Source organism: Acomys russatus, chromosome 6 (genome assembly GCF_903995435.1).
Source record: "Acomys russatus chromosome 6, mAcoRus1.1, whole genome shotgun sequence".
NCBI lineage: Eukaryota > Metazoa > Chordata > Mammalia > Rodentia > Muridae > Acomys > Acomys russatus.
The window spans coordinates 61,852,970-61,873,068 of NC_067142.1; the positions used below are offsets into that span (position 1 = coordinate 61,852,970).

At 47.1% G+C, this 20,099-nt stretch overlaps 1 pseudogene; it reads right to left on the reverse strand.

Annotated features, from left to right (window-relative positions):
• Positions 1–1,968: 1,968 nt before the first annotated feature.
• Positions 1,969–18,482, reverse strand: LOC127191117 (GTP cyclohydrolase 1-like; annotated as a pseudogene).
• Positions 18,483–20,099: the final 1,617 nt, after the last annotated feature.

Here is a 20,099-nt window from a genome sequence, read left to right on the forward strand (position 1 = left end):
ATGAAAGGATGTTTGATGCCACTAATCAGTAGAAAAACAGCAGCCTCACAATGAGCCATGACCTCACACTCATTTAAGACAGTGACCGCTGAAGACCTCAGCTCAAACCATAAAAAGGAAGGTTAGCTGTAAAGAACGCCGCACACAGGCCCTTGTGCCCAGAGAGTTCCAGGAAAAGAGAAATATTAAGCACACAGGATTGTCCTCTCAAAGGAATGGACTTAAAACCTGCTTTTCCATCCAGAAAGCTCAGAACTGAAGATCACTGCCTGGTGATCTGTGTCATCTACTGGGCCAAGCCATGTCGAGCTACTATAACCAGGACTGGAGGTGCCTAGTAATTGAATAATGTTTATGTTACCTGCATGGCCAGGGGCTCCCCGAAGCTACCCCAACCAGGACTGCAGATACCTAAGAGTCTAAATGACCTTTACAATATCTGCATAGCCAGGGGCTCCCCCAAGCTCCCACAACCAGGACCAGAGGTGGCTAGTAGTCCAAATGACCTCTAGGCTTATCTGTATGAGAGAGACCAGGCCCGATCCTTCCTTAGGCCCTTAAGCTAATACATGTAGCCTGTCTCTAGAGTTCATCTTCTTGAAACAAGGGACATGTACCCTGAGTTGAGTTTCAGTGTAATTATGCTTTCTTGTGCACTGAGGATTGTTTTACACCAGGAAACTTTTTCCACCCAAATTCTATTGCGTTTAGGTGTATTGACAATAACTGCCCTGTCATCAGACTCCCAGAGGTTTGATCCAGGTTGACAAAGTCAATCTGAACTGAGTTTTTATTCTTACTTCTTTCAGATTCATTTTTCTACTTGCCTATGCCTGCAGGGACACCCTGCCTCCCCCACTCATCCCCCACCCCCACTCAGTTATCAAGAGCATGGAGAAATTGGAGCCCCCGTGCTCTGTCAGTGGAGATAAAAAATGGTGCAGTCCTTGGGGGAAAATCACTATGGAAGTTCATCACAAACAAACGTAAAGGCAAAGGTAGGCAATGTAACTCACGGTAGAACACTTGTCTAGTAGGCAGACAGTTGTGGGTTCCATCCTCAGCACCACAGAAAGGACATCTAAAATTATACTCTCCTGTGATCCAGCAATCCCACAATGGTATGTATCCAACAGGATTGAAAGGGGAATCTTTAAAAAAAAAAAAAAAAAGATTTGCAAAACTTATTCGTTATAGCATCATGTATAATGGCCAGTGCCTGGCAGCTGCTCAAACATCCACAGACAAATGGACAAAGGAACATCACATGGCTTCAAAGTAAAGGGAAATCATGTTGCGTGCTACACTGCTGAGTCTTAAGGACATTATGCAGCCAAAAGGGATCATATAACGTCACTTATATGTTTAGAGTACTCAAAACTGCAGAAGCAGGAAGAAGACTGGTGGTCACCAGGGCTGGGTGAAGGAAGGTTTTGTTTAGCTTACCTTAACACTTATTTATTTTGATTTTTATGTGTTTGTACCTACATGTATGTATGTGCCTCATGCTGTGTCTGGTGCTAGAGGATGTCAGAAGAAGGCCACTGGCTGGAGATGACGCCAACTTCAGACAGTCATACGCGGGGCGTCAGAATCGCCCATGGCATGACCCACCACATCTGACCTTGACTTTAGAGGTCGTTTCCGACATGGAGGTTCTGAGATGAACCACAGGGGTGGTAAGAGAAGAGGCAGAGTGTCCTGGACTCTGCACACTGTCTCAGTCTTTGATTAGGCATTGAGACTAGCTGCCGAAGCCACAGTAAACACAACCAAATCCAGAAGGGCTCCTTGCCAGCCTCCACAGGGTATGACTAGTGACTATACCCTACATCTGTTGGCAGTTCATTTTAACATTGCCAATAAAAGGTGTTAAGAAGGTCACCTCTGTACTAGTTGATAATGAAATGCATGATTCAGAGAAGCAAGGCTTGTACCAGTGGAATCCAAACCCCCAAACCCCCCAAGTCAGCTTCTGATGAGTAGGAGTTCTCCCTGAGGCTTTGGGTCTTCCCAGAACACCCAGCATAGTGCTGATCACAGTTTCACTGTTCATTTTCTGTACCTACCCCTGACCCACTCTCACTACCCCACCCTGCAAGCTGCAAGGCTTCTGTGGTGGCTACCGCAGTTGGTTTGATGAGGCCTCTTGAGTGTATGGTCTTCTGCTATGGATTCCTACAATCCTGGAAGGTTTGCTTGTCCAAGGATTGGCTCGATAGGAAGATAACCCACATGGGAGGGTTTTGATGTTGTGGTGTTCACACAGGACGTTCACAGTACCATCTCATCACGGCCCTCATCAAATGTATTATCCTTCGGGACATCTGAGATGGTTTCCCAGTAGTCCTTGGTGAAGAACGGCATGGCTGTTGCCAGCCTGCCAGTACTTGTGGCTTGCAGTCCTGGCCTAGCCGACACAGGATGGACAAGTAGGAGGCTGCCAAGTGGCAGAGGTTCAGTTCTCCCCCTGGCTGCTGTTGGCCTTCTCAGAAGCACTGGCCGGTAAGAGAATGAAGGTGAGGCTGGAAGGTTCTGGTGGGGGTGGGTCAGGAGGGAATCCTCCTAGGCCCTGGTTGCTCCCTCTAGGGGAACACACTGGTCCGTCTGGCTCCCCATGGCTTCTCCACAGGTATCAGAGTGCTTCAGGCACTGTGGCCAAGTCATCTGCTGTAGGTAGTCAGCTCACACAGGATGCAGCCGCCCTGCTCTGAATAGTGACAGCAAAATTTAGGATTATATATATGTATGTTATGTAAATAAAATATGTATCATTTATTCACTTATTCATTTTGAGGTAGGGTCTCACTGTATAGCCCTGGCTGACCTGGAACTGGATATGTAGACCAGGCTGGCCTCAAACTCACAGATATTCACCTGCCTCTGCCTCCCAAGTGCTGGGAATAAAAGTCTGAGCCACCACATCTGACCTTTAACGTAATAGTCAAGATTTAAGAAAACCTTTCTTTGTATCTCCCTTTCTCTTGAAGACAGCGTGTCTTGTAGTCCAGGCTCCAGGCTGATCTGGAGCTCTCTTGGTTGTTGAGTCAACCCTTGAACTCCTGGTCCTCTCATCGCTGCCTCTCAAGTGCAGAGATTACAGGCATGTACTCATCACGTCCTGGTAACCTTCTGGAGCTTCTGACTCAGCAAGCTAAAGTCTCTTGCTAGAAAATGTTATCTGGAATGTTCCAGGAATCAGACAAGTGGTTCCAGCTCTATCCCGGATCCCACTCCTTGTCTTTTGAAAAGTACAATGATCTTGTTTCCTCAGCTGTTTGCCTCAGGAGCAATCAAAGAATCCATCCTCTTTTTTTTTTCCCCCCATTTTATTTTTTCTGAAAACATCAACAGCAAAGCCCCAACCATCACATTCAACACAGGCAGGATACAGACGTCATGTACACAATGGTGAGCACGGAGCCTGCTAAGAAGAAATGGTTTATTTTCTTGGGCCTCCTCCTGGAGCACAGGGGGTCAGGTGGAGAGGATCTCACCGGGGTGGGCTGAAGAGTTCAGTTAATGACGCATGCAATCTTCTTACTCCAAGATAGACTTTAATTCTGGACTATTTTTTTCCCCACTGTTTCAGGTTTGGGAGCCAGTCCTGCAAACTGGCCTATCGTCCATCTCTATGTTAGAATCTGAGGTGAGGTGCTTGCTTAGCTAAAATCATGTCCAGACAGCTACCCAATAAATAAGAACTAAAACAGAAGAGGGAAAGAGAGCCCTTTCCCAAACTGCTTCTTTTAATTCTTCCACCTGGCCTCTTTTCTGTTTTTCTCATCTCTGCTGGCTCAAGGGATCCAGGGTGCCATTGCTGTGGTCATGATCCTGCCTAAGCGCTATGCCCCCACCCTCCCATTTCGACCCCCGCCTCAGGTGATCGCTACCCCCCCCCCCCCCCCCCCCCCCCCCCCCCCCGCCTCAGCTGGAGGAGAGAGTTGCTGATGGGTATAGCAGAGATGCGGCACCCGGCGTCAGGGAAAGCTGGACACATGGAGGATTCGCAGTCAAGACAAGACTCCGGATTAACAACGGAAGGCTCAGGTCAGAATTTCTGCAGTGTGTAAAGCTCTTAGAAGTGGAAAGCAGGAGCCGGGCGTGGTGGCGCACACTTGTAATCCTAGCACTTGGGAGGGAGAGGGCAGGCAGATCGCTGTGAGTTCGAGGCCAGCCTGGTCTACAAAGCAAATCCAGGATGGCTAAGATAACATAGAGAAACCCTATCTCGAAAAAAAGAAGTGGAAAGCGGAGGCTGCTTCATAATAAGGCGTACCGGTGACAGTGGAAACCAAAGCCCTGGTGTCACAGACGGTGACAGGGCCTGGAGCCTGACTGGGGCCTCTGAAGAGGCTTGGGCTTCATCCAGCTCTGCACCCAGGGGAAAGGCCGCCCGCTTTCAGGGGCTTTTCGTATGGGTTGGGTTAATGTTCTAGCAAGACGACTCTGACAGCAGGCGTCTGAGGCAACACATCCGTGGACAGTAGAACAAACGAGCCTGGGGTTGAACATGGGCTTGAGACCCAAAGGCCTCACTGGGAAGGAAGAAAGAGATTAAAGACACTTGTCAGGCCTAGGAAAGGGTGGGGAGCAAAAGGGGCTTGGGATAATTTAAGAGTTCAGAATAAAAGCTGTCAGGTTTCTCAAAAAACAGAGGACATCCAGTCAACATGGACTATCAAATCATGAATAAGTTTCTGTTTAAATATGTCCTGTGCAATAATTAATCTGAAGTTCTAAGTGAATCATGTCTCCTGTATTTTTTCAAAGAGCTGTATTTCAGTCTCATCTTAAATCTGACCTTCTGTCTTTCTTCTATTTATTTATTTATTTATTTTCGAGTTTCATTTCTTTGGGTCTCTTGATAGAGAATCTTATGATGTAGCCCAGACTGCCTTTGAACTTATGATCTTCCTGCCTCAGCCTCCCCAGGGCAAGGATTACAGACCAGCTGCATGTGGTAGCCACATCCAGCTACAACTGCTGTGTGATATTGACTTCCCTGGTAAGAGGTGCTGCTGGGAAGGAACAACATGCTCCTGAGCTGGAAGGAATATTTGATGCCATCATATTTCTCATTTTTATCCAGAGCTTGAGCAGAGATGAGAGCATTATTCAGGCATCATCTTTGTTTCCATGTCACGGAGCTTGCACCGTCATTCATGAGTATGTTGTGTGTGGGTGCATGTGGGGGTGCCAGTGCATGTGTGTGCATCCGGAGGCCAGAGGTCAGACTCAGGTGATATTCCTCTGGAGCTGCCCACTGTTTTCTCAGACAGGGTCTCTCTCTGGGACCCAGGGCTGGCTGACTAGATTAGGCCGCCAGGCCAGAGGGCACCAGGGATCGGCCTGTCTCTCTCACCAACACTGGGATTACAAATTCTCTCTTCATCAGTTTTAATTCAGATGCTGGGCAAGACATCTCTTTACTCCCCGAGCTATCTCCCCAGCCTATGGATTTTACATTTTAATATTGTTCTAAGTAACAATCCTGGGGAAATCACCAGTTCAGGGGTTGTTGTTTTATGCCCATTACACCAAAGAACGGCCATAGTATGAGTTTTTTAAATCCTCCTGATATCTAAGCATTGCAGTAGGACAGACACCACTCAAACATACCAGCAGAACAGGGAGGCCTCTGCCTGGCAGATCCGACTCCGGTCCCACCAGCTGGATGCCTCAGCCACTGTCTGAGTGGAAGGGGAATGCCCCAGTGTGCTTGCAGATACTGGCCCAGACTGGATTAGACTGGGATGACAAGGAAATGTGGAACCTATTAAGGACCCACAAGGGGGATCTGCCACTCAGCTCCCAGACATCCAGTGGGTGGGAGAGGACTAGGGCTGTGTATGTGGGTTGCCCTCACTGCCTGGGAAGTGGTAGGAGCCACTGAGGTGGTTGGAGAGTGTTGAGGGATCCATGTCCAGTGATAGACGCTGCCTCTCTCCAAGCGATATTGAAGAATGCTTGCTGGCCATGGCATTGAAACGCAACCTGCAGTCAACCTCCTTGGACAGTGCTCAGTTGTTGCTGGTTTGTTCAGACAGCGTCTCCTGATACTTGGTAGGGGTTCAGGCTGATGTCAGCCCTGGGTTATCCAGCAGAGAGCTTTCCCAGGTTTCTCACTGCAGACTGGTGCCGCCAGAACTGTGGCATGCTGACCTTGAACCAAACAGCCGTTCTTTCCCAGGCATCTCTGACCCTTAGGTCCAGCCAAGAGCTCAAAAGCTCTGATCAGGATCTTAGCCCTTCATCCACACAATGGCTACCACTGTGGAGTTCACAAATGCCACAGGCTCCCCTTCCGCCAGGCGTCAGAGATCCACTGTCCTTGTAAAAAGACTCCTGGCTTATGGCAGGGAGATGTTGGCCCCTCGACCTCCGACCTCCGGTCTCTGAAGTGGGCCGATTAAAGCTCACGTGCAAGTCTGGTCCACCTGGGGGAAGGAGCAGGGGAGGATGTGTGGGGAGAGTGCAGATGCTTACAGGTGGGCACCATCATCGTCATTTCACAGATGAGGAAACATAAACTAAGTAAGCAATTTGGCCAGGCAGAAAAGCCTGAGCTCGGATTAGATCTCCGACCTCTTGACCTCAAGCCCGGGGCTTTAAAAATCACTTTAAAGGAAAGAATGCTTGCCATGGGACTACGTTAAAGATGCAGAGGCATCACCGGCACCTTATGCTATTTCCATAGGAATACGTTAAAGATGCAGAAGCATCACCTGTAAGTTTAAGCTTGGGCCCTACACGGTGACTGTAATTTTGGTGACAGCATCAGGCACACCCTACTGGTAACAGTGTCCTCTGACACCCCGCTTTAAATGCTAGCATTTTTCATTCCACAGTTTCCTTTCCTTGTGACAACGATTTGTGATTCACTATATAATATTTAGATAGAGTCACTTATAATCATTTGTATTAGAGTAAATGCTAACGTGTCCGGTTACAGCAAAGAAATACAAAGTGCAGTGGCTTACACTTGAGCTTACTTCTTCCTCACATGAAATTCCCAAGTGAGCGGCTCCGAGCTAGCGTACACCAGCATGGTTTCCTCAGCTCCCTCAACTCCAACCAGCACATCCTGCACCTGCCATTCAGGATGGAGGAAGGCACATGACATCTGGAAGACTGCACATACTCTTTTACTTACAGCCTATGTTGATCCATACAGACACCCGCAGGTGCGAAGGATGTTGGGAGATGTAGTCTTTAGATTTACTCTTTGGTTCATTCTGCCACACACACAGAAAAAAATTCTGTTGTTATTTTTTTTTAAAAACAGAACATAATTGAAGAGCAGCGAACAGCTATTAGTGCCCGTCTCGACAGACTGTTTACGTCTTTGATAAGAAGCATCTCTGCCCAGGAAGGTCAATCTTAGTAAGTTTGTATAACTTCTTCAAAATTCAACTTTTTTCTCTGCTTAGTGAAGTGGTGAGAATTACTAGTCTACACATCTCAAAAGGATGCTGGGAGTCCCAAAGAAATGAATGAATCCCAGCGCCTCCTAGGAGATTCCAGGCCAGGTGGAAAGTGAAGTGTCACAATATTGCAATACCTAGAGGGCTGTTTGTCTTGCTTTCTAAGTGTCTGTTAACATATGTTAATTACACATCATGGTGGGCTTCATTATGGCATCGTTGTACACGTATATTACATGGTTTGCATGGATTTATTTATTGGTTTTTCGAGAAAAGAGTTTCTCTGTGTAGGTCTGGGTGTCCTGGACTCACTCTGTAGACCAGGCTAGCCTCGAACTCACAGAGATGTGCCAGCCTCTGCCTCCAGGAATGCTGGGAGAGTGCTGGGCTCCAAGGTATGCACCACCCCTGTGGGAGTGGGAGAAACTGTCCTCTCTTCCCTCCCTCCCACTCCTGCTCACTCCCTTTATCTTCCTAACTAGTCTCCCTTCTACAGCCATGCCCTGCCCCCTCTGAGTCCCCACCCCTTGGAGATCCAATGAGACTAATTAGAGTGGTTTACAGGATCTTAGGCACTTTATCGGAGGTTATACCTTCTAAGAAACTTTCTCCATCCTCCAGCAAACATTAAACTTCTCTAGATCCTCAGGTAGAGTGATGCCTCACAAGCCCCTCATCCTTAACAGTGTTAACGGGCCCAGTCAGGCACAGATGTTGTGGCAGGTTAATCACAGACCCCGTGAGCTCAAGAACGCTGTAGGAGGAAACCAGTGTTCTGCAGTACTGTCCGCTCCTCTGTCTCTTTCATCTATTTCTGCCCTTTCGTCCTTAAGACTCCTAGGCTTTGGTGTGTGTGTGTGTGTGTAAGAGGCACCACACTTAGGGATGAGCATCAGTTCTCAGTACCTTGAGCAGTTATGAGTCCCCAGCTGTAACTGCCACCCACTGCAAAAAGAAGCTCCCCTGCACAAACTTGACAGCCTCACTAACCTATAGCTATACACATGAACATAAAAAAGGTGACTCAACAGGCACAGCATACCCATTTTGCATGGGTTTGGTATGTTTTAAACTTACCAGCGCCAGCCAGCTTCAGACTGGTGTAGGTGAGAGTGAGAGCTGCATATCTACAGCTCTTGTGTTTGCATGTCCCCTTGAGTTCTACTGTATACAGACGCTAGCTTGCCTGTGCTCTGCTGCTCCATCTGTGTACTGACCAACTGCTCCTTGGAGACTCTGCCCCTGGCCTTGTAAGCGTCCCTCCCATGAGTGCCTGCTGGCTCCTGAGCTGTAATCACAGGTAGCTGATGGTGGCTGTGCAACTTCCTCCTTGGTGAGTGGGTCTGAACAGAGAGACTGGCACCTTCCATTAGAAGGATGTTATTAGACAGCCCCCAGGATGCTAGCTAGTCAGAGCTATTCTCCTACCCTTCCATGCCACAAGGCACAAGACCCTGCCGCAATCCTCTCTCCTCATGGGGTCTGTGACAATCTCCAGCCTGTTTCGTTTTGGGTTGTTTTTTTTTTTTACCAGAACCTGTTCTTCCATTAGCTTTTAATTTCCTTAGGAGAAAACCTTTTTCTGGCCACCTATTAAAATCACCCAGAAGCACATAATGTGGCATTATTTATCCCTGCCCGGCTCTCTGCCAGCAGGAATTTGGGCTTACCTGCTGGTAGGGGAGGAGTTGAGTTTGTGGAAGAACCTTGCTTGCACAGTACTGTACAGCCACCAAAAGAAAGGAAGGTAAGATTTGAATGCAGAACCTCTGTGGCCAAGTCTGGCTCTCTATAAGTATGCATGACTATTGTTTAAGGTCACAGTTAAACACAAAGGGGTAGAAACCTGAGGTTGTTTGTTGTAGCGTGCACCCCCCTTAACACTACACCCTTTCGAGGAACTCAGAATTTGAGTGAATGGTGGTTTCCCCATTCCCTCCGCCCACCCCACCAGTGCACAGACACTATTGTGTTTATTGAGCAGACTTTGGTTGTTGGATTGATATATTTTTAATTTAAAAAAATCTATTCTATGTATAGGAGTGTTTTGCCTACATGTATGTCTGGATACCAATCATGTGCCTGATATTCAGGAAGGCGAAAAGAGGGTGTCAGATCCCCTGGAACTGGAGTTACAGATGGTTATGAGCAGCCATGTGTGAGTTGGGAATGGAACCTGGGTCCTCTGGAAGAACAGCCAGTGCTCTTAACCACTGAGTCACTTCTTAAGACCATGGATAGATATTTTAAAACAACCAGAGCATCATTTCAAGAGTTGATGGGTGAAAGTGTCTCACTAAGCCTTCTCAATGGGAAAGGGCTTCCTATAGTGCTTTTATGCTGGGCTTCCTAAAAAAAAAAAAAAAAAACCACAAACAAACTGGAGTAGGAATCAAACAAGGGCAGGCTGTGACTCATGCGGCGTCACACGCACAGGCATGAAACTGTGGCACAGCAGATGGCACTTCCAACAGGTGTCTGTCCACAGGGGAGAGAATTTCCCAGGAGGCATGGGCATCCATCCTGGGTTGGTCCATGTTTCACTTTTATTTTGTATCAGGATGCTGAAGTCATATGTGGGCCTCGGAGGGCTAGCCATGGATAAAGGTGCCACCAAGCTTGACGACCTGCATTTGATCCCTGGGATTCACATAATGGAAGAAGAGAACTGAGCCCTCAGAACTCCACATGCACACGGTTGCATATGTGCACACATACACATCCACACAAAATTAAAAAATAACTGTAATAAGAAACTGGGTGTGGTAGCAAACACCTTTAATCCCAGCACTGGGGAAGCAGGGGCGGGGGAGGGGCAGGAGCAGGGACAGAGACAGAGACAGGCATCGTTCTCAGAGTTTGAGGCTAGTCTGGTTTACACAGAGATATCCAGACCAGCTAGGGCTATCTCTCTGTCTCCCTCTCCCTCCCTCCCTCCCTCCCTCCCTCCCTCCCTCCCTCCCTCCCTCCTTTCTTCCCTCCCTCCCCTCTCATTTGCTTATTTGTTTGTTTTGTTGTGAGACAGGGTTTCTCTGTGTAGCCCTGGTTGTCCTGGAACTCACTCTGTAGACCAGGCTGGCCTCAAACTCACAGAGATCTACCTGCCTCTGCCTCCCGAGTGCTGGGATTAAAGACTTGCACCACCACCTCTAGATGAGAGATCCTTTCTTTAAAAACATAAAGAAATTAGCCTACACTTTTGATCCCAGGACTTGGGGAGGCAGAGGCAGGCAGATCTCTGTGAGTTTGAGACCAGGCTGAGCTACAAATCGAGTCCAGGACAGCAAAGGTTAAACAGAGAAACCTTGTCTCAAACAAAACAAAATTCTTAAACATAAGTAAAAGACAAAAAAAAAAAAAAAAAAAAAAAAAGGAAGTTAAATGTGCTATCCAGATAACAAGTCTTATTTTTAACCTGGAAAATATGACTAGAGCAAGCTTTTAGAAAGACCCAGAAGATCAAAGGTAGGGGAGCTGACCTGCCTTTGCACAGCAGCTTCCTCCCCTGAGAAAAGAGTACCTTTAGGCATATGCATCACTTTGCTGCTATTGTGCTCAGTCTGAAATCCAGCGGGAGCTTTCAGGTACTCAAACAGAGAGGTATGGAGGGATGCAGGGAATCCCAGCCCTCCAGGGCTGGACCATGGTTGGAGGCCTGACTGCACTGACTAGTGAAGCCTGTTTCAATAAAACCAACCAAACAACCGAACAAACACCAACTGAGGCCACAGCAGACCTGTCTCCTGAGAATTCGAAAGGAAGGAACCTTGATGAGAGAAAGAGATGGCGCTGGAAGGATGTGTCTGTGCTTAAGAGCACTAGTTGCTCTTGCAGAGGACCTGGGTTTGTCTCCAGAACTCACGCTGGTGCCTCACAATTATCCCTAACTCCAGCTCCAGGGGATGCAACACCCACCTCTGACCTCTAGCATGCATATGGTGCACAGACATGCATGCAGGCAAAACACTCATACACGTAAAATAAATACAGATCTTTCAATTTTTGTTTTTAAAGAAAGAAGCTGCTACGGAAGCAGAAACTGTTCTTTTGATCTCATTGCACAAAAGAAGGGGTGACCCAAGGTCTCTTTCAACACATGCAGGATTGCATCTGGGGAAGTGAGCGTGCTCCCCAAAGAGGCCCTCAGATCAATGGGCAGCAACCCCTTGCAGTTTCAGATCTTTCCACATCAGGATGGGGTCACTGCTGGGTGACAGTGCACTTCGTAAAGCCCAGCCAAACCAAACCAAAAGCTTGTTTGTTTTCTGGGGTCAGTCACTAACTCCTCTCAGCCCAGTCATGGAATTCCACAAGCTTTCCCCAAGAGACCCACGGCAGCTGGGGGAGATGGCTCCATGGGTAAAATCCTAGCCCTGCAAACACAAGGACTTGAGTTCAGTTCTAGATGCCTTATAAAAAGCCAGACAGGGTAGCACACATTTGTAATTCGAGGGTTCCTAAAGCCACATGGGAGACAGACAGAATCCCTGGATGCTAGCAGGCCAGCCAGCTTGGTGAATTCAGTAATGGAAAACAAAAGATCTTTCTTGTTGCAAACAAGGTAGAAGGCAGGGACTGACATCTGAGGTTTCCTCCGGCCTCCACGTGCACGATGTAGCATGTATGCACCCCCATTCATGCACACCAACATCGACGATCGTACAAAGGCTTGAGGGACAAGAGACAGAGGAACTAGGAGAACAGAAAATGCTTAATTGTGAACCTGTGGTACCTAATGAAATTGAAGATCAAGATAGCCAGCTCATTGATAATGGCTAAGAAGCCTGGCTCACTGGACTAGGCCTAGGTTAGATTATATAAAGGCTTGAAGTTTCAGGACTAGGCCAGGTGAGCAGACAGACGTGGTAAGTCTCCAAGACAACTGAAACAGGCAAATAAAAGTCCTTGTACACATCTACACATACAGATGAGCACACACACACACACACACACACACACACACACACACACGGCAGAATACAGTTGTAGAGTATTTACTACAAACTGGTTGCTTACTTGGCTCTGAGATGTTTTACGTTTTAAGGCACTTAAGCCCATATATATTGGTTTTCTTAAAATTATTTATTTATTTTTAATTTTATGTTCATTGGCATGTATGTCAGTGTGAAGGTGTGGAATACCCTGGAACTAGAGTTACAGACAGTTGTAAGCTGTGGGTGCTGGGAATTGAACCTGGGTCCTCTGGAAGTGCAGCCAATGCTCTGGCTACTATTGTTCCCCCTCCCCCTCCCCACCTCCTTCCCCCCCAGCCCCCCAACCCCCCACCCTCACCTCTCTCTCTCTCTCTCTCTCTCTCTCTCTCTCTCTCTCTCTCTCTCTCTCTCGCTCTCTCGCTCTCTCTCGGTTTTTCAAGGTAGGGTTTCTGTGCTGTCCTGGAACTCTCTTTGTAGAGACCAGGCTGGCCTCAAACTCAGAGATCCACCTGCCTCTGCCTCCCAAGTCCTGGGATTAAAGGCGCACACTACCACACCTGGCTCTCTCTTTGTTTATTAAGTTAAAAATTCTTAACTTTTTAAATTCCTTGTACCATTACCACAATTTACAGGGCAATATGCCTGATATAATGAAAGGAAAAGACAAAGCTACAACAGATAAAAGGCCTCAGGGATGTCCATCTGATTGACACTGCATTGCCTTAACCAATGGCTGCACGTTTGCAAACTGTGCCATGGTAGTCTTGAGCAAGAAGCGTTTCCTGTTGAAGCTGCAGTGACTTTTCTGACTGGATCATCGCTCCTTCTGTGGCAGATCGTTGCAGCTCCTCTAATGCATGTGGGACGACTGTCTCAAAGTAACCTGTAGCTTTCCTGACAACTCCTCGCTCTCTCTCCTGCTAAGAACTGTAGCCTTCTTCTGCTGTTTAAAAACAAACAAACAAAAAACAACTTCTGCTACCGTATCCACCACCAGATCCATAGCCACCACCATAGGGACTGCCCCCCTTCATGGACCCATAATTTAATTGCTGTTGTTCGTTATAATGTCCAAAGTCATTATAGTTCCCACCACCACCAGAGTTACCTCCACCTCAGTGTCCTCCTTCATTGTAACCATCTCCTGGTCCACCACCATGGCTTCTCCTACTACCGTAACCATGACTACCACCACAGTTCCTGCCATCACCTCCAAATCCATTCTTTCCACCATCACCACTTCCATAACTACCTCTGCTGCTGTCACTTTTGCCACCACAGCCTCCTCTTTTACCAGTTTCCACCAGGATCAAAACTACCTCCAGAGTTCCCTCCAGGACCCATAAGTTGCCATACCCACCTCCCCGGCCTCTCTGTGAGCAGCAGACTGCATCTTGGGTTTAGAAAAGGTCTTCTCACTTCACAATTATGCCCACTGACAATTGGTAGGGTTTTTGTTTGTTTGTCTTTTGTTTTTGTGGGGGGGGTTGTTTTTCTTTTGGTTTTTTGAGACAGGGTTTCTCTGGGTAGCCTTGGTTGTCCTGGACTCACTTTGTAGACCAGGCTGGCCTTGAATTTACAGCGATCCACCTGCCTCTGCCTCCCAAGTGCTGGGATTAAAGGCGGGTGCCACTACACCTGGCTTGTTTTGTTTTTCGAGACACAGCTTCTTTGTGGAACAGCCTAGGCTGTCTTAGACTTACTTTGTAGACCAGGCTGGCCTTGAACTCTCAGAGATCCACCTGCCCCTCCCCCCAAGCACTGGGATTAAAAGTATGCACCACTGTGCCGGGCTCAACAGTTGGTATTTCTGAACAACAATTCCATCAGCTGTGTCACAATCACCCAAAAGCAAGTCCTGCCGTACTTTCCAAAGTAATCTCTCAGATTATATTCATCTGCATCCTCTTTTATAGCACCAAATTTTTTTTTGACTGTTAAATGGGCACCAGGCTTTACAGAATCCTCTCTAGAAACGGCTGTTCGGTTCCACCGCAGCCATCAACGTTGTGTGGCCCGAGCACACATTTCTGCAGCCACCTCTTCAACACAAGAGAAGGTCACAAAACCAAAGCCCGTGGGGCTTTTTGTTTGAGGATCTCTCACCACCACCCAGTCTGTAACAGTGCCCCATTTTTCAAAATGTTTTCTTAAGCTATCCTCTGTGATTTCAAAATGCAGACCACCGATAAAAGGTTTTCTTAACTCTTCTGATTGCTTTGGATCATGGCCCACCATTTTTAGACCAAACTTGCCTCTTCCAACTGGAGTCCCCTCGTTGGTTTTCTTTAGTCCAGTAAAATCTGTGCAGTGGCACACACCTCACTCACTTGCTTAAACATGGTTGAGTTCTGCTGTATGTGAGCTCTGCTGGCCATCTGCGTTCTGAGCCCCTGGCAGGTATCAGGTGCTGTGATGGAAGCCTGTGTGTAGTCCTCCCCATTGAAACTTGCATTTTTAAGCACTTATTTATTTTCACTTTATAGTTATGAGTGTTTTGCCTACCTATGTAAGGATACCTCATGCAGGCAGTACCTGAAGAAGCCAGAGGAGGTTATCAGATTCTCTAGAACCCTCCACGTGAGTCCTTTGCCCAAGCAGTAATTGTTCTTAATGGCCGAGCCATCTCTGCAGCCCCAATATGTCTTTTTTAAACCAAGAAGATGGTCAAGCAAACTTACTCCAGGTCATTTATCTTTTATTCTAGTTTAGACCCGAAACTGATGGTTTGCCGTGCTGATTCTGTCTCTTCACAGATGTCCTGGTCTCGGAGAGGCTCTAATTGCAGATCTGGAGCACTGAAAATGCCTCACTGCAGCAAACTTCTCTTCCATTCCCAGCCCTGAGTTACACAGACCTCAATTGCAAGACTGATGCAAACTATGGAAACAGTGCCCCCTTGTGTCCAGAGCACGCCACACAGCCTACAAAGACACTTCGTCTTAGAACTGTGCCGACCTCCCCCTCATTTTCAACCTTCCTTTCTTCCTGTATTTATTTTTGAGGCAAGGTCTTGCTGTGTAAATATAGAATTCACAAAATAAGTTAGGCTGGTCTCAAATTTTTGGTCCTCATGCCTCCAAAGAGCCAGTATCAAAGGCTTACAGCACCGTGTCTGGATTCCTGCTTTGTTTCTATGGTGCTTAAAGACTGGCGGTGGTAATTCCAGAGCAAGATTGAGGACGGCAAACACTACATCCAACACATCCCACAGAGGTTACTGTCTGCTTCTCTGGTAGCTTGGAAGGTAAACTTTCGAATTGCTTAAAAATTTAAATGAGTGGACCACATGTTCTCAGGAAATCCATCGGGGATGGGTATTTTATTTCTCCTAACTGGGCTTTTGCTAAACAAGGCAGAATGCAAACTTGCAATCTCTCAAAAGAGGCCCTGCTGCTGATAAACAGTAAGATTGCTCTACTTTAGTTAATTAAGAAGGAATAAGGGAAAAGGCATCTCAGCAGGTAAAAGCCCTTGCTGCCGGAGCCTGAGGACTTGTGTTCAACACCCCCAGGTTGATCCCGTGTTAAAAGTTAGGTATGGGAGCTCTCCTCTTTAACCCCAGCACGCCTGTGGAGAGATGGAGGTGGTGACAGAGCTGACTGGAAGCTCTTAGGCCAGCTAGCCCGGAGAACTCAGCTCATCAGAAACTACAAAACAAACCCTGCCTCAACCAGGTGCAAGGGAAGGGCTGACTCCCAAAAAGCTCTCCCCAGGAGCACATGCACACAGACTCAGACAGACAGACAGACAGACAGACACACACACACACACACACATTTTTTTAAAGTCTTTTTGAGAAAACAGTAAGGATTTTTATCTAGACACATGACTCCAAGTGCCAACTTCATCTCAATTCTAGATTCAAATCTCCTTTCACTGCTACTGTTGTTTTGATACCTCATCTCACAGTGTAGCCCAGGCTTGCCTCAAACTTGACATCCTCTTGCCTCAGTTTCTCAGAGAGCTGTGGCTACAGATGTTCCCACCACCCTTGGCTTCCAAGTCTCCTTTAGAAAAATAGTCCATGTCTCTCCTTGTAGCTCATGAAAGAAAGGGAGACATCAAAAGGATTCTCAAAGGGCAAGCATGTGGTGAGAACCTTCTATCTGTTACAGATGCAGCCTCACCCACAGACCTGCCACCATAACTCTAGACAGTGCCCGAGGAATCTGCTCGCTCTAGAAGGAAGTTGACTTTTCAATAATGGCTCATGAGACAGCTGGGAAGGGGGATTTGTCCCAGCAAAACTGTGATGATTCGAGCTGGGAAGAGAAATCAGGGCAGATGCTGGCCATCGCTCACACGGGCAAACATCTCTCTGCACAAAGCCTTGGTTTATGTTTATTTTAGGCTTTTTTATTTTCTTCCTTTTTAAAAATAGATGATCCTTTATTTATCCCTCAACAATATCATGTGTGTAAACAATGTATCCTGATTGTATACACCCTCAGTCCTCCCTCTTACTCCCCTCAGACGCCAGGCACCCCCTCCCTACTGCCTTTTCTTTTTCTTTTTCTTTTTTTGTAGCTCATTGTCTGTAAGAACTGATGTGATTTTAGAGCAATTTGAAGGCACTAGATCGGTTAGGAGTTTGTGTGGCCTTGTGTGGTTTGTTACCATGTTTGCTGTGCTGTTCAATCTACAGAGAAAGAATGGCCGTTGGTTGGGCCAGTACTTCTCAGTTTAGACTCTCTTTGATTAGCCTATTCTCCTTTATACTAGACTTCTAGTAGACTGGACTACCATTTGATTAGGACAAGAGAGATCACATCTTGTGACTAAGCCAGACCCACCCTTGGGTAAATGACACCAAGAGTTAGTCTTTTTTCTTTTATGCAGTGACTATTTTTGCTTTATGTGATGAGTGTTTCCCTCAATGTATGTACGTGCACCGTGTGCATACCTGGTGCTCTCAGGCCAGAAGAGCGCCTCGGGACACCTGGAACTGGAGTTAACAGTTGGCTGTGGCTACCATGTGTGTCCTGAGACCTGAACTCAGGTCCTCTGCAAGAGCAGCAAGTGCTCTTAACCACTGAGGCCTCTCAGAAGGCCTTCCCATAGAACATTTTATTTGCGCGGTACTTCCGTATTGACGCCCGTAGCAGGAAGTGATTTTTACTGTTGTGTGATGTTTCCATACTATTCTCAGGGGGAACAGTTTCCACACTGTTCTCCTGTTGGGGAAATTCGAGCGGGTTCTATTCTGTCTTATTGCACTTTTTTATTATAAAGGTTGGGCAAGGCCCTCTCTAGAATGCCCATGAGGAGAACTAGATCTAAGTTTAGAGGGTATTTGCGAATTGTTTTCCACAGTGGCCAAGCCCACTTACACTCTCACAGTGATGTAGAATACAATACTGTCCTGACCTGCTGGACAGGAAACCCCTGTTTTTACTTGGCTAACTGACGGACTCACGGTGTGGGTTTGGTGTCTTTCTACAGTAGCCTTACTCTAAACTTTCGGGTGAAAAAAAAAAACCACTTCAAGTGACTAAGAACCAACGTTCAGTGGGCACAACTTTGATCTGTAAACTGTCCTGGTCAAAGGGTCAAAGGCTGAAGGAAAAAGAACAAACTCTCTTGCAGACAAATTTCCTCAAAGCATGTTAAATTTTTGAGCCGTGCAGTGTGACTAGAAAGGCACACGATTTTGCTCAGGGCCGTTGTTCTGAGGAAACCAGACCCCCTGAGGGCCTTAGTGTAAACAGATCACTCCCAGGCCCAGTAGGACAATCACACACCTACAGCTGGCTCAGCTGCAAAGGAGGGACAGGTGACTTTGGCCAAGAAAGTTCTCTTGTTAATCTGTCCCATGAACAATCCCCCAAGAATTTACAGCTTGATCTCCCAGAGAAGGAGAGATTTAATTTGCTTCCTCATGTATGATAAAATGCCACAAGTAAAAGTAACTTGAGAATTTGGGGGTGGTGGTGGTGGTGTTTGTTTTTTTGTTTTGGCTTGCAGGGTTACAGTTGATCATAAAGTGAAGCCAAGGCAGGAACTCACGTTGAGGGATGATGGCTTGCTCCCAGGCTCCGGTGCAGCTGCCTTTCTTGTACAGGCCTGGACCACCTACCCAGGAGTGGCACCGCCCACAGTGGGCCAGGCCCTTTTCCATCAATTAGCAATCCAGAGATCATCTCCGGAGATGCACCCACAGGCCAGTCTGAGGGAAGCTGTTCCTTAGCTGAGGTCTCTTCTTCCTGGATGTCTCTAGTTTGTGTCATGTTAACAACAACAGCAAAAAAAGAACCAGCCCAACACCAAACACACAAATTCAGCAAAGTGACAGGAATTAACGAGCACCTTTCAGAAACTGTGAATATCAGTGAACTCAATTCTTCTAGCAAAAGACAGAGACTCACTACTAGATCAAAAAACAGGATCCCTGCATCCAAGAGGTGCATCTCAAGACTAAAGACAGACAACACTTTGGGTACTCTAGGCTTCACCAGACCTTAACACTAGAGGGCACACTCAGCTGCCGTCCCTGTTGCCTGCGCTGTCTCTCCATGCCAATAGAGACTACACTGGACAAGGCCAGCGCTGGAAGAGCCTTTCCTTGGCCGCTTGTGATTTCTATCAGGGTTAATAGGATCCCAGGCAGCATAGGGACAGAATTAAGATCTACCTCACAAGGTGCTTACAGGGCCTGTCATCAGTGAATTCAAGGTGGGCTAGGTTGTGTGAAGGTAACTGCACTAGCCAGGGCTCACTAGAGAAAGAGATCATATAGAATGAATGAATGAATGAATGAATACATACATACATACATACATACATACATACATACATACGTATATACACACATGGAATTTATCCGAGTCATTTACAGGTTGTGATCCAGCTAGTCCAACAATGGCTGTCTACCAACGGAAGGTCCGAGAATCCAGTAGTCGTTCAGTCTACAAGGCTGGCTGTCCCAGCTGGTCTTCAGTATACACCAGAATCCTGAAGAAGTCAGTTCTAATGCCAGTGAGGGAATAGGCTTTTGTTACTGAGAATGAGAGCAAGCTGTCAAAAGGGAGGCTGCTTCCGTCTTCCATGTTCTTTATATAGGCTGCCGGCAGAAGGCATGGTCCAGGTTAAAGATGGATCTCCCCCAGCTCAAAAGATCCTGATTAAAAGGGGATCTTTCCTCAGGGTGTAGTGGCACTCACCCATAATCTCAGCACTTGGGAGGCAGAGGCAGGTGGATCTCTGTGAGTTTGAGGCCAGCTTGGTCTACAAAGGGAGTCTAGGACAGCCAGGACCACACAGAGAAAGCCTGTCTTGAGAAACAGACAGACAGACAGACAGACAGACAGATGATTTAATTTAAGAAAAAAGTCCCTCATAGGTGTGCCTGGCAGCTTGGGTTTTAGTTAATTCAGATGTGTTCAAATTGACAACCAAGAACCACCGTGACAGTAACAGATAAGCCCCACTCTCTCTATTTCTACCAACAGTACATATTGACTTTGCTCACTGCAGATCAACTGTGGGAGGGTGTCCACATTTCCTTTCTGTTGCTGTGATAACAAACGCCCTGACCAACAGCTAGAGTCCAGCGATGAGAAGTCAAGGCAGGAACTCAAGAAGCCAGCCACAAAGGGCAAGTGTCTCTTCTCCGCAGACCCCAAATGAGTGGGCGGAGAATGCTGGAGTGCTACCAGCTTTCAGGTGAAGGGAGGGGAGTCTGCCACCAGCTGAGGGCAAGGAATTCATGTTAGTTCCACTTATGTGTCATTGGCTA